Genomic DNA, 13,755 nt, shown 5'->3' on the forward strand with positions numbered 1-13,755 from the left:
TGAATCGAGTGGGAGTTAATCTTCCAGATGAGATAGTGATGGTTCTCCATAGTCACTGCCACCAAGCTATTAGAGCTTCATGATGAACTATAACATATTAGGGATAGACATGATGATCCTTGAGCAACTCGCAATGTTTGACACCGCGAAAGTAGAAATCAAGTAGGAGCATCAATTGTTGATGGTTAAACCACTAGTTTCAAGAAGGGCAAGGGAAAGAAGGGATATTTCATGAGACGACAAATCAGTTGCTGCTCTAGTGAAGAAACCCAAGGTTGAACCAAACCCGAGACTAAGTGCTTCTGTAATGAGGGGAACGGTCACTGAAGCAGAACTACCCTAGATACTTGGTAGATGAGAAGGCTGGCAAGGTCGACAGAAGTATTTTGGATATACGTCATATTATTGTGTACTTTACTAGTACTCCTAGTAGCACCAGGGTAATAAATACCGGTTCGGTTGCTAAAGCGTTAATAACTCGAAATAAAAGGCTGCGGAGACTAGCTAAAGGTGAGATGACGATATGTGTTGGAAGTGTTTCCAAGGTTGATGTGATCAAACATCGCATGCTCCCTCTACCATCGAGATTGGTGTTAAACCGAAATAATTGTTATTTGGTGTTTGCGTTGAGCATAGACATGATTGGATTATGTTTATCGCAATACGGTTATTCATTTAAGAGAATAATGGTTACTCTGTTTATTTGAATAATACCTTCAATGGTCTTGCACCTAAAATGAATGGTTTATTGAATCCCGATCATAGTGATACACATGTTCATGCCAAAAGATATAAGATAGTAATGATAGTACCACATACTTGTGGCATTGCAATTTGAGTCATAATGGTATAAAACGCATGAAGAAGCTCCATGTTGATGGATTTTTGGACTCACTTGATTTTGAATCACTTGAGACATGCGAACCATGCCTATTGGTATATATGCATGAAGAAACTCCATACAGATGGATCATTTGGGCTCACTTGATTCTGAAATCACTTGAGACATGCAAATCATACCGCATGGGCAAGATGACTGAAAGGCCTCGTTTTCAGTAAGATGGAACAAGAGAGCAACTTGTTGGAAGTAATACATCTTGATGTGTGCAGTCCAATGAGTGCTGAGGCATGTAGTGGATATCGTTATGTTCTTACTTCACAGATGATTTGAGTAGATGCTAAGTATATTTACTTGATGCATCACAAGTCTGAATTATTGAAAGGTTCAAGTAATTTCAGAGTGAAGTTGAAGATCGTCGTGACAAGATGATAAAATGTCTATGATATGATCATAGAGATGAATATCTAAGTTACGAGTTTGGCACACAATTAAGACATTGTGGAAATTGTTTCACAACTAATACCGCCTGGACCACCATAGTGTGATGGTGTGTCCGGACATCATAACTGCACCCCATTGGATATGGTGCATACCATGATGTCTCTTATCGAATTACCACTATCGTTTATGGGTTAGGCATTAGAGACAACCACATTCACTTTAAATAGGGCACCACGCAATTCCGTTTGAGTCGACACCGTATGAACTATGGTTCAGAGAAACCTAAGTTGTCGTTTCTTAAAAAGGGTTTGGGGCTGCCATGCTTATGTGAAAAAGTTTCAGGCTGATAAGCTCGAACCCAAAGCGGATAAATGCATCTTCATAGAATACCCAAAAACAGTTGGGTATACCTCCTATTTCAAATCCGGAAGCAAAAGTGATTGTTTCTAGAAACGGGTCCTTTCTCGAGGAAAAGTTTCTCTCGAAAGAATTGAGTGGGAGGATGGTGGAGACTTGATGAGGTTATTGAACCGTCACTTCAACTAGTGTGGAGCAGGGCACAGGAAGTTGTTCCTGTGGCACCTACACCGATTGAAGTGGAAGCTTATGATAGTGATCATGAAACTTCGGATCAAATCACTACCAAACCTCATAGGTCGACAAGGATGCATACTACTTCAGAGTGGTACGTAATCCTGTCTTGGAAGTCATGTTGCTAGAAAACAATGAACCTACGAGCTATGGAGAAGCGATGGTGGGACCGGATTCCGACGAATGGCTCGAGGCCATAAAATCCGAGAGAGGATCCATGTATAAAACAAAGTATAGACTTTGAAAGAACTACTTGATGGTCGTAAGGCTGTCGGATACCTTGTCATTGAAGCCAGGTTCAGGGGCTACTAAGGGAGTCCTGGACTAAGGGGTCCTCGGGCGTCCGGCCTGTTAGCCATGGGCCGGACTGATGGGCTGTGAAGATGCGAAGACCGAAGACTGCACCCGTGTCCGGATGGGACTCTCCTTGGCGTGGAGGGCAATCTTGGCGACCAAATATGTAGATTCCTTTCTTTGTAACCGACCTTGTGTAACCCTAGATCCTCCTGGTGTCTATATAAACTGGAGGACTTAGTCAGGAGGAGGGAGATTCATTACCATAGTCATGCAAGCTAGACCTCTAGGGTTTAGCCATTACGGTCTCGAGGTAGATCAACGGAGAGGTATCTCTGGGCCCACTCGGTAGGACATCATCATAATGTGCACAATGTGACCAAGGAGTTGATCACGGGATGATGTGTTACGGAACAAGTAAAGAGACTTGCCGGTAACGAGATTGAACGAGGTATCGGGATACCGACGATCGAATCTCGGGCAAGTATCGTATCGATAGACAAAGGGAATTGAATACGGGATTGATTGAATCCTCGACATCGTGGTTCATCTGATGAGATCATCGTGGAGCATGTGGGAGCCAACATGGGTATCCAGATCCCGCTGTTGGTTATTGACCGGAGAGTTGTCTTGGTCATGTCTACATGTCTCCCGAACCCGTAGGGTCTACACACTTAAGGTTCGGTGACGCTAGAGTTGTAGAGATATTAGTATGTGGTAACCCGAAAGTTGTTCGGAGTCCCAGATAAGGTCCCGGACATCACGAGGAGTTCCGGAATGGTCCGGAGGTAAAGATTTATATATAGGAAGTCCAGTTTCGGCCACCAAGAAGGTTTCAGGGGTCATCGGTATTGTACCGGGACCACCGGAAGGGTCCCGGGGGTCCACCGGGTGGGGCCACCTATCCCGGAGGGCCCCATGGGCTGAAGGGGCGTGGGAACCAGCCCCTGGTGGGCTGGTGCACTCCCCTTGGGCCTCCCATTCTAAACAACTCCTTCAAGGACCATATAATTGGATCAAGATTGTTTAGATTCCATCCCGAACACCCCATACTACCTACGTGGGGGCAAAAGCCGACGACTGGCCAACCCTCAGATTTCATACAAGACGGCCGCACAGGAGGAAAAAAATTAAAACATAACAAGTATTATATTACATAACATCATTGTTCCATATTACTGGATAGGATAATACGAAAGTTTTCATGGGAATATAACATCCTTCGTACATTGCTTCGCCACAAGGCGGGATCCCTCCAGGACACCATCAAAATATAACTCGGGTCGGCGGTGCTCCTTGCCCTCAGGCGTCCCCTCGGTCATTAGCTTCTTGGCATCCATCTTCGCCCAATGCGTCTTGACGTGGGCAAAGGCCATCCGTGCACCTTCGATACAGACCGACCGCTTTGTAACTTCAAGCCATGGGCAGGCACCCACAAGCCGCTTCACAAGTCCGAAGTAGCTGCTGGGCAAGGGCTCGGCAGGCCATAGTCGGACTATTAGTTCCTTCATGGCTAGCTCGGCCGCCTTGTGCAACTCGACCAGCTGTTTCAGCTGGTCGCTGAAGGGCAACGGATGTTTTGGTCCAAGGTATTGAGACCATAACAACTTCTCCGTGGAATTCCCTTCTTCGGCTCGATAGAACTCGGCAGCATCCGACATGCTGCGCGGCAAATCCGTAAAAGCCCTTGGAGAGCTCCAAATTCGGGTAAGTAAAAGGAACGTTTCCTTCATAGACTTGCTTTGCATAACGAAAGCCTTACCCATGGCGATCTTCTTGGCCGCCTGGATTTCCTGAAGGGTGCTCTGGGCTTCGGCTCGGGCATCTTGTGCGCTCTGGCGGGCCTTCGCAAGTTCGGACCCTTGCGACTTAGGATCGCGCTCCAGGGACTCATACTTCTTGACGGCGTACTAGAGCTCTTGCTGGACCTCACTGATCCAGGCCTCGTGCTTCTCGCGCGGCGCGTTCCTTGGCCGCTTTGTTCTCGGCTTCGGCTAATGCCTTCTTGAGGGCCGCCACTTTGGTCGTGGCCCCTAATAAAGTTCATGGCACTTTTGTCAGCACGAACCATTCATCCTTCCTAAATATACACACAGGATACTGCATACCTTGGTTGTCCTCCAGCTGCTTCTTCACGAGGCCGAGCTATTCCTCGGCCCACTCCAGGTTCTGCTTCAGTCCGGAGACCTCCGCAGCATGAGCGGCAGCAGCTAGCAGCGACGCCTGCTTATTCACATAGACATCTTATGTTAGACTCCTGCGAAAATTATTTTGATCCTCTGTTCGCCTTTTTCTTTCCAAACACCGAATAGAGCATCAGGGGCTACTATCTACACTATGATATCGTTTCTACAATTACATTACTTACCTCAAAGCCTGTTAAAAGGCTAGCGCAGGCTTCGGCTAGTCCGCTTTTGGCGGACTGAACCTTCTCGATTACTGTGCCCATAAGGACACGGTGCTCATCCACGATGGAAGCACCTCGCAGCGCTTCCAACAGATTACCCATTGCCCCGGGTTGGACAGGGGTCACCGGCGGAATACGCATACCCCCTTCTTTCAAAGGAGGTTGCGTGCCGGACTCGAAAGCTGCATTGGTCTCCGGAATCGAGTCCGGCTAAGGGCCGGACTGAACACGGCCCTCCTCACCACCAGTCTCCACGGGGATCAGCTCTCGCTGGTGTCCAGCGACGGAGGCATCGCCTTCTGGCGCCTCCTAAGCCTCTCCCCGCCCCGGGAAAGTCCTTCGGGACAACACCTCCACGTCGTCCTTGGCCTTGGGGGAGTGAGAGGGCGGCGGTGACACGCTGGCCATCTCCTTCGAATCTAGCGAACCCTCTGTCGAGGATCGCAGGGAGCTGTCGCGGGCTGGACTGTGATGGCATAAGTCAAACATATAAATATTAAAAAATGAAAAGGCCAGGCATTTGGGCATCCATAAGGTTTTTTGTACTTATGAGGCGGCCCGAGGCTTGGTCCGGGGCATTCGCTCCGGACTGCTATCGACATCCCACGTGGAGTTATCCGCAAGGGAGCCCTTCTCCCTCTTGGGCGCCTTCACCTCCAAATTTGGGGAGGCCCCCCTTTTCTTCCTTCCCCCCAGGGGGAGTCGCTCTCTTCCTCCTCCTTGTCTTCGTCTTCGGCGGCCGAAGAGGGAGTCCCATCTTCAGGCGTTACATCTGAAGCGCCTTTTCGGCGAAGGCCACTCCGGACCCCCTTGGCCGTTTTCTTGGCCTTCTTCTCCGGCACGTCATAAGGTGCCAGAAACAGCTTCTTCGTCAGAAGCGGGGTTTCTTGGTCTTCGGGCATTGGAGCCGGACAGTTCATCTGCCTTGCTATGTCGATCCAGGCCTAAAAATTGATAGGAAGGCTTAGAGTCCTTCTCAAAACATGTCAGTAAAGGCTATACTTTGAAAACATGAAAGAACTTACCGAATTAGTCTGACATTTTAAGATGAGCCCACGATCTTCGGTCGTAGGCGGTGGTGTTTCGCCGGCCTTGAAGAGTACTTTCCAGATGTCTTCGTGCATCGTGCCAAAGAGCTCTAGTAGCGTGTGGTGCTTGGCCGGGTCGAACTCCCACAAATAGCAAGTCCGGCGTTGGCACGGGAGGATCCGATGAATGAGCATAACCTGGATCACGTTGACAAGTTTGATTTTCTTGGTTATCATGTTCTGGACGCACATCTGGAGCCCAGTTAGCTCATTCGAAGAACCCCAGGTCAGGCCCTTCTCTTGCCAGGAGGTAAGCCGCAGCGGAGCTCCAGATCGAAATTCGGGGGCCGCCACCCAGTTGGTGTCGCGCGGTTCGGTAATGTAGAACCACCCCGACTGCCACCCCTTCACTGTCTCCACAAAAGAGCCTTCGGGCCATGTGACATTGGGCATCTTGCCCACCATGGCACCTCCGCAATCTGCTTGTTGGTCTCTCACCACCTTCGGCTTTACATTGAAGGTCTTCAGCCATAGGCCGAAGTGAGGTGGGATACGGAGAAAAGCCTCGCAAATGACTATAAATGCTGAGATGTTGAGGATAAAGTTGGGGGCTAGATCATGGAAGTCCGGGCCATAGTAAAACATCAGTCCGTGGACAAACGGGTGGAGAGGGAATCCCAGCCCGTGGATGAAATGTGTGAGAAACACCACCCTCTCATGGGGCTCTGGGGTGGGGACGATCTGTCCCTCGGCCAAGAGATAATGAACGATCTCCTTGGCCAGGTATCCAGCCTCTCAAAGCTCCTTGATGCCTTTCTTCTTAACAGAAGAAGCCATCCACTTGCAACAAGCTCCGGATCGGGACATGGTTGGAGTACTTTCTTGGGCGGGGAAAGCTAGAGCTTGGGCACTGGAGCTCGAGTATGGATGGGCATAGGAAGGAGAAGGCGCGGGAAAAGAACAGGGAATCCCCCTTATAAAGGCAGTGAATATTGAACGCCTCCCCACTCGCCTTAAACCTCGCCTATTCCCAAGGGCTATGTAAATAGGCATGATTGGGTTACCCACGCTCGAATTGATGAAAATTCCGCAGTATGGGGACACGATCTCTGCTTTGACAAGATGTGCCAATGGTAACCGCGTCTCGAAACATGGAGTGGCAGATGAAAAATGGTTCGAAATTATGGCCGGACTGACGTGACATCACGTTACTAAAGTGGTCAGCAGATTGGATTCGTGAAATATTATACTCTCTATGGCTGTGTGTTGCATATCGGGACATGATTGTTTTGTCCGAAGACTATCCTAGAGTTCGGAAGGAGGAACCCGCCTTGCAATTCCGAAGACAGATCTACGCGTCGGATACCTTGTCATTGAAGCCAGGTTCAGGGGCTACTAAGGGAGTCCTGGACTAAGGGGTCCTCGGGCGTCCGGCCTGTTAGCCATGGGCCGGACTGATGGGCTGTGAAGATGCGAAGACCGAAGACTGCACCCGTGTCCGGACGGGACTCTCCTTGGCGTGGAGGGCAATCTTGGCGACCAAATATGTAGATTCCTTTCTTTGTAACCGACCTTGTGTAACCCTAGATCCTCCTGGTGTCTATATAAACCGGAGGACTTAGTCAGGAGGAGGGAGATTCATTACCATAGTCATGCAAGCTAGACCTCTAGGGTTTAGCCATTACGGTCTCGAGGTAGATCAACTCTTGTAATACTCATATTCATCAATATCAATCAAGCAGGACGTAGGGTATTACCTCCATAGAGAGGGCCTGAACCTGGGTAAACATCGTGTCTCCTATCTCCTGTTACCATTGACCTTAGACGCACAGTTCGGAACCCCCTACCCGAGATCCGCCGGTTTTGACACCGACACCTTGCTGCCCCTACTGTCACTAGAAAAGGACACTACAAGATTGAACCCAAAGCTAAGCACTTCTCCCATTGCAATAAAAACCAATCTAGTTGGCCAAACCAAATCAATAGTTCGAAGAGACTTGCAAAGATATCAAATCATGCATATAAGAATTCAGAGGAGATTCAAATAATATTCATAGATAAGCTAATTATAAATCCACAATTCATCGGATCTCAGCAAACACACCGCAAAAGAGTATTACATCGGATAGATCTCCAAGAACATCGAGGAGAACACGGTATTGAGAACCAAAGAAAGAGAAGAAGCCATCTAGCTACTAGCTATGGACCCGTAGGTCTGAGGTAAACTACTCACGCTTCATTGGAGAGGCAATGGTGTTGATGTAGAAGCCCTCTGTGATCGAATCCCCCTCCGGCAGGACGCCGGAAAAGGCCCCTAGATGGGATCTCATGGGTACAGAAGGTTGTGGCGGTGGAAAAGTGGTTTCGTGGCTCTTCTGGAAGGTTTTAGGGTATTTGAGAATATATAGGCGGAATAAATAGGTCGGTGGAGTCATGAGGGGCCCACAAGGGTGGGGGGAGCGCCCTCCGTCCTTGTGGGTGCCTCGTGGCTTCCCTGACGTGTACTCCAAGTCCTCCGGATGTCTTTTGGTCCAAGAAAAATCATCATGAAAGTTCCATTCCATTTGGTATTCCTTTTCTGCGAAACTCTAGAACAAGGAAAAAACAGGAACTGGTACTGGGCTCTAGGTTAATAGGTTAGACCCAAAAATAATATAAAATAGTATATTAATGCATATAAAACATCCAAAACAGATAACATAATAGCATGGAACAATCAAAAATTATAGATATGTTGGAGACGTATCAAGCATTCCCAAGCTTAATTCCTGCTCGTCCTCGAGTAGGTAAATGATAAAAATAGTATTTTTGATGTAGAATGCTACCTAATATCCATGTAATTTCTCTTTATTGTGGCATGAATGTTCAGATTTGTATGATTCAAAACAAAAGTTTAATATTGAAATAAAAACAATTATAGCGACTTGACCTCAAACGGTCAAGTCTCTGTGCTTCAGTGTCATCCCTGGATCGGTAATGCTGACACACACAGTACTCGAAGGATTTATAACAGAGTAGCAATCACACACTTATTACATCGAATGTCTCAAAAGAGAACTTATTACAATAAATATGACTTAAGGCCATCTAAATACGATAACAACGGAAGACTTGGAAGATAAAGTGAGTCCATCAACTCCAATGGCATAGCTGAGTGCACGACAAACGACCTATGGCACCTTACTCGTCGTCTGAAAAGTATGCAACGTAATACGTTGCAGCTCAAAATGGGTCAGCACATGGAATATGCTGGCAATGTAACATAGTAGCGCAATGGACAGATAAAGGCTATCACTACATTCATATATGGCTGGTGGAGGCTCTACGGTTACAAAGTTTTTGCAAAAAGCCAATTTTCCCCTACAACAACAGAATATATTTTATTTAACTATCATGGTAGTTGAAACATCATTGAGAAGGTTCCTCCAACTCAATCCCCAATTAAAATTAATTATCAACCCAACAAATTAATTTAGAGTGATGAGATCAAAACAATAATTCAAGTACCAGATACCCAAGATGTCCATAACCGGGGACACAACTAACCATGATTAGTTTGTACACTCTACGGAGGTTTGCACACTTTTCCCCACAAGACTTGATCTCCCCCGTTGGATTTCTCGCACTACATGGTGTTTGAGAAATGGATGACCGAGACACAGTCTTTCAGAAGCATTAACTCTAACCCCGGGTAGACCGTACCGACCTACATCCCCTACATCAGCTAGTCTACCACTGGAAGAGGTCACACAACTTACACAACTATGCCAGTGCCCATAATGTCTTGTGGCTGCGCACGGAAGTTTCTAGCATGAATAATCTTATGATCCCTTTGAGCCTGGGTGGCGGACCATAGGATGATCACACGGGTACTCCGGAATATCCTAGGACAATACTGGATTCTCCAGGTGCCCACAAGCAATCCGCCCAGATGTGTATTAAATTTGCCACCTTAAGTTGAACCATTAATTAACAATCTCACATCTATCATGGATTCACTCAAACCCAATCCACGTTTACGAGCATAGCATAGCAATAAGCATAACGTAGAAGTAACTCCCAATGGTTTGATCATAAAAGGCCAATATGTTCTACCTCATCATCTACTTCCCAAACCCACATGTTAAGAGATCCTACTCATGCAATGTGGGGGTTGAAACTAATGCATAAAAACTGGGTAATAAAAGGGTATGATCAATGTGTTACTTGCCTTGCTGACGATCCACAAAACCTAGAAATTCGTTGTAGCACCCTTCGCACTCCGGGTATTCTATCGCAAACAAACAATAGCATACATAACCAATCAAGCAAAGATGCATGGGGAAAACTTCGAATAAAAGAACCTAACCAGAAAGTTCAACTAAAGAACTCCGGTTGGCAAAAAGAATCAAATCAAACGGAGCAACAAAACTCAAACTACGAAAGAACAAGATCCGATTACTAATCTGGACTAAAGTCAAATTATACAGTATCAAAAACTTGTTCAAGTTGGTTAAACAGAAAGAGGGCTTCGAGACGAAGATCTAGGTGCTTGTTTCACCTGATTTGGATAAACGAGCGAAAAGATATACTAGAACGAAGATTAGGGCAGAAATCGCGATCGAAAATAATCGCGGAAAACCTTGGAAAAAGAAAACTAACGAACAAGCTAACGAACGAACGTTCGCTGTCTGCGGCTAACGGATGAACAACGTTCGTTAAAACGAACGTACGGATAAACGTTCGCTATTTAACTAAAACGAAGAAAAACCGAACAAAACCAAAAATATAAAAAAACCAATCTAGTGTTTCGAAAAAAACCGACGGTTTTTCCCGTGAAAACCGGACGGTGGCGGCGAATACCTCGGTGGCGGGCTCAGCGGCGGCGGGGCGAGGCGGCGGCAGCGACGCAGCGCGGGGTTTGAGGCGCGGGCGGCGGCGCGGCCTGGGCCTCGGGGCAACGCGGGCTGCAGCATATAAAGCCAGCCGGGCCAAGAGTCCTAGTCGGACACGGCCCGGTTAGGTCGGTTTATTTTTTAAAATAAATCCTGACGCAGAAAAACAAATAAAAGAAATACTAAACGGACCCCAAATCCTGAAATAAATTTTCACGGTCCTCTAATAATATTGCGGACAAAGTGAACATTTATTTAAACCCCTAATGCAATTTTGAAAAATGCACTTTTTTCCTAATTCAAATAAAATTGCAATAAAATCCAAATAAAATATCTTATTTGATTTTAGTATTTTTACTCTAATAGTTCCTTTATTTTGGAGAAGTCATATTATCTCCTCTCATATATTTTAATTAGAAATATTTTTGGAGAGAAAAAAATAATCAAAACCAAATGATCCTCTTTTCAAAATTTGAGAAAACTCAAATATGCAAATAACGAAATTCCCAACTCCCTCCGTGGGTCCTTGAGTTGCTTAGAATTTCGAGGATCACGAGACGAAATGCGATAAAAATATGATATGCATGAATGACCTTGTATAACATTTCAAATTGAAAATTTGGGATGTTACAAACCTACCCCCCTTAAGATGAATCTCGCCCTCGAGATTCGGGTTGGCTAGAAAATAGGTGTGGGTGGTCTTTGCGTAGATCATCATCTCGTTCCCAGGTGGCTTCATCCTCGGTATGGTGGCTCCACTGAACTTTGCAAAACTTGATAACCTTGCTGCGAGTAACTCGGCTGGCAAACTCGAGAATCTTTACCGGTTTCTCCTCATAGGTTAAATCACTATCCAATTGAATTGCTTACAGGGGCACGATATCTCTTAGAGGGATATCGGCCATCTCGGCATGGCACTTCTTCAACTGGGAAACGTGAAACACATCGTGTACTCCTGACAGTCCTTCGGGTAATTCCAACTTGTAGGTAACCTCTCCCATGCGTTTCAAAACACGGTACGGTCCTACAAATCTCGGGGCTAACTTTCCCTTAACTCCAAAACATTTAACTCCTCGCAGATATGCTTTGTCTCCGATTTCATAGACTACCTATTTGCGTTTTGAGTCTGCATAACTCTTCTGTCTGGACTGAGCTACCTTCAGTCTATCTTGTATCAGCTTAACCTTCTCTTCAGACTCCTTAATCAAATCTGGTTCAAACAACTGGTGGTCTCCTACTTCATCCCACATTAACGGTGTCCTGCACCTCCGTCCATATAGGGCTTCGCACAGTGCCATCTTCAGACTGGCCTGGTAACTATTGTTGTATGAGAACTCCGCGTAAGGCAAGTTGTCGTCCCAACTAGATCCATAATCTAGCGCACAAGCTCTCAACATGTCCTCCAGAATCTGATTGACTCTCTCGATCTGTCCATCTGTCTGCGAATGAAAAGCAGTACTGAACTCTAGCCTGGTACCCAAGTCTGGTGCAACTGGTGCCAAAACTTTGAAGTAAACTGCGTTCCTCTATCTGATACGATGGTCCTCGGAACTCCATGTAGACATACGATCCTGGTCATATATATCTTGGCCAACTTCGCACTTGTATTGGTGGTTTTCACTGGGATAAAGTGAGCTACTTTGGTCAAGCAGTCCACTACTACCCAGATAGAATCATATCCCGATCGGGTCCTGGGTAATCCGGTGATAAATCCATGCCAAGCTTATCCCACTTCCATTCGGGTATCGGCATGGGCTGTAGTAATCCTGCTGGCTTCTGATGTTCTGCCTTCACTTTCTGACATACATCACATACGGCTACATACTCGGCAATATCCTTCTTCATTCCGGTCCACCAGAAATGCTCCTTCAAATCCAAATACATCTTGGTATTTCCAGGGTGTATCGAGTATGGTGAGTCATGAGCTTCCTGAAGTATCAACTTCCTGATCTCTACATTATTGGGCACAAACACACGGTCCTCAAACCACAAGGTGTCGTGTTCATCCTCACGAAAACCTTTGGCTTTTCCTTCACTCATCTTCTCCTTTATTTCAGCAATTTCTTTGTCATCCTTCTGAGCTTCTCGAATCTTTCCCAATAATGTTGATTGAACCTCCAATGCTGCAACAAAACCTCTAGGGACGATCTTGATATGTCTCCAACATATCTATAATTTTTGATTGCTCCATGCTATATTATCAACTGTTTTGAGCAATATTGGGCTTTATTATCCACTTTTATATTACTTTTGGGACTAACCTATTAACCAGAGGCCCAACCCAGATTTGCTGTTTTATGCCTATTTCAGTGTTTTGAAGAAAAGGAATATCAAACCGAGTCGAAACGGAACAAAATCAACTAGAGAAGTTATTTTTGGAACGAAAGCCACCGGATAGACTTGGACTCCACGCCAGGAGATACGGGAGGTGCTCACGAGGGTGGGGGGCGCGCCCCCTGCCTCGTGGGGCCCCCGTAGCTCCTCCGACGTACGTCCTGCACCCATATATACCCACGTAACCTAAAACTTCCAGAGCGCACAATAGATCAGGAGTTCCGCCGCCAGAAGCCTCCGTAGCCATCGAAAACCAATCTAGACCCGTTCCGGCACCCTGCCGGAGGGGGCAATCCCTCTCCTATGGCCATCTTCATCATCCCGTTGCTCTCCATGACAAGGAGGGAGTAGTTCTCCCTTGGGGCTGAGGGTATGTACCAGTAGCTATGTGTTTGATCTCTCTCTCTCTCTCTCTCTCTCCTGTTCTTGATTTGGCATGATCTTGATGTATCGCGAGCTTTGCTATTATAGTTGGATCCTATGTTTCTCCTCCCCCTCTTCTCTCTTGTAATGAATTGAGTTTCCCCTTTGAAGTAATCTTATCGGATTGAGTCTTTAAAGATTTGAGAACACTTGATGTATGTCTTGCCGTGCATATCTGTGGTGACAATGGATACCACGTGATCCACTTGATGTATGTTTTGGTGATCAACTTGCGGGTTCCGCCCATGAATCTATGCATAGGGTTTGGCACACGTTTTCGTCGTGATTCTTTGGTAGAAACTTTGGGGCACTCTTTGAGGTCCTATGTGTTGGTTGAATAGATGAATATGAGATTGTGTGATGCATATCGTATAATCATACCCACGGATACTTGAGGTGACATTGGAGTATCTAGGTGACATTAGGGTTTTGGTTGATTTGTATCTTAAGGTGTTATTCTAGTACGAACTCTAGGGCTGTTTGTGACACTTATAGGAATAGCCCAACAGATTGATTGGAAAG

This window comes from Triticum aestivum, chromosome 5A (genome assembly GCF_018294505.1).
Source record: "Triticum aestivum cultivar Chinese Spring chromosome 5A, IWGSC CS RefSeq v2.1, whole genome shotgun sequence".
NCBI classification, from domain to species: Eukaryota; Viridiplantae; Streptophyta; class Magnoliopsida; order Poales; family Poaceae; genus Triticum; species Triticum aestivum.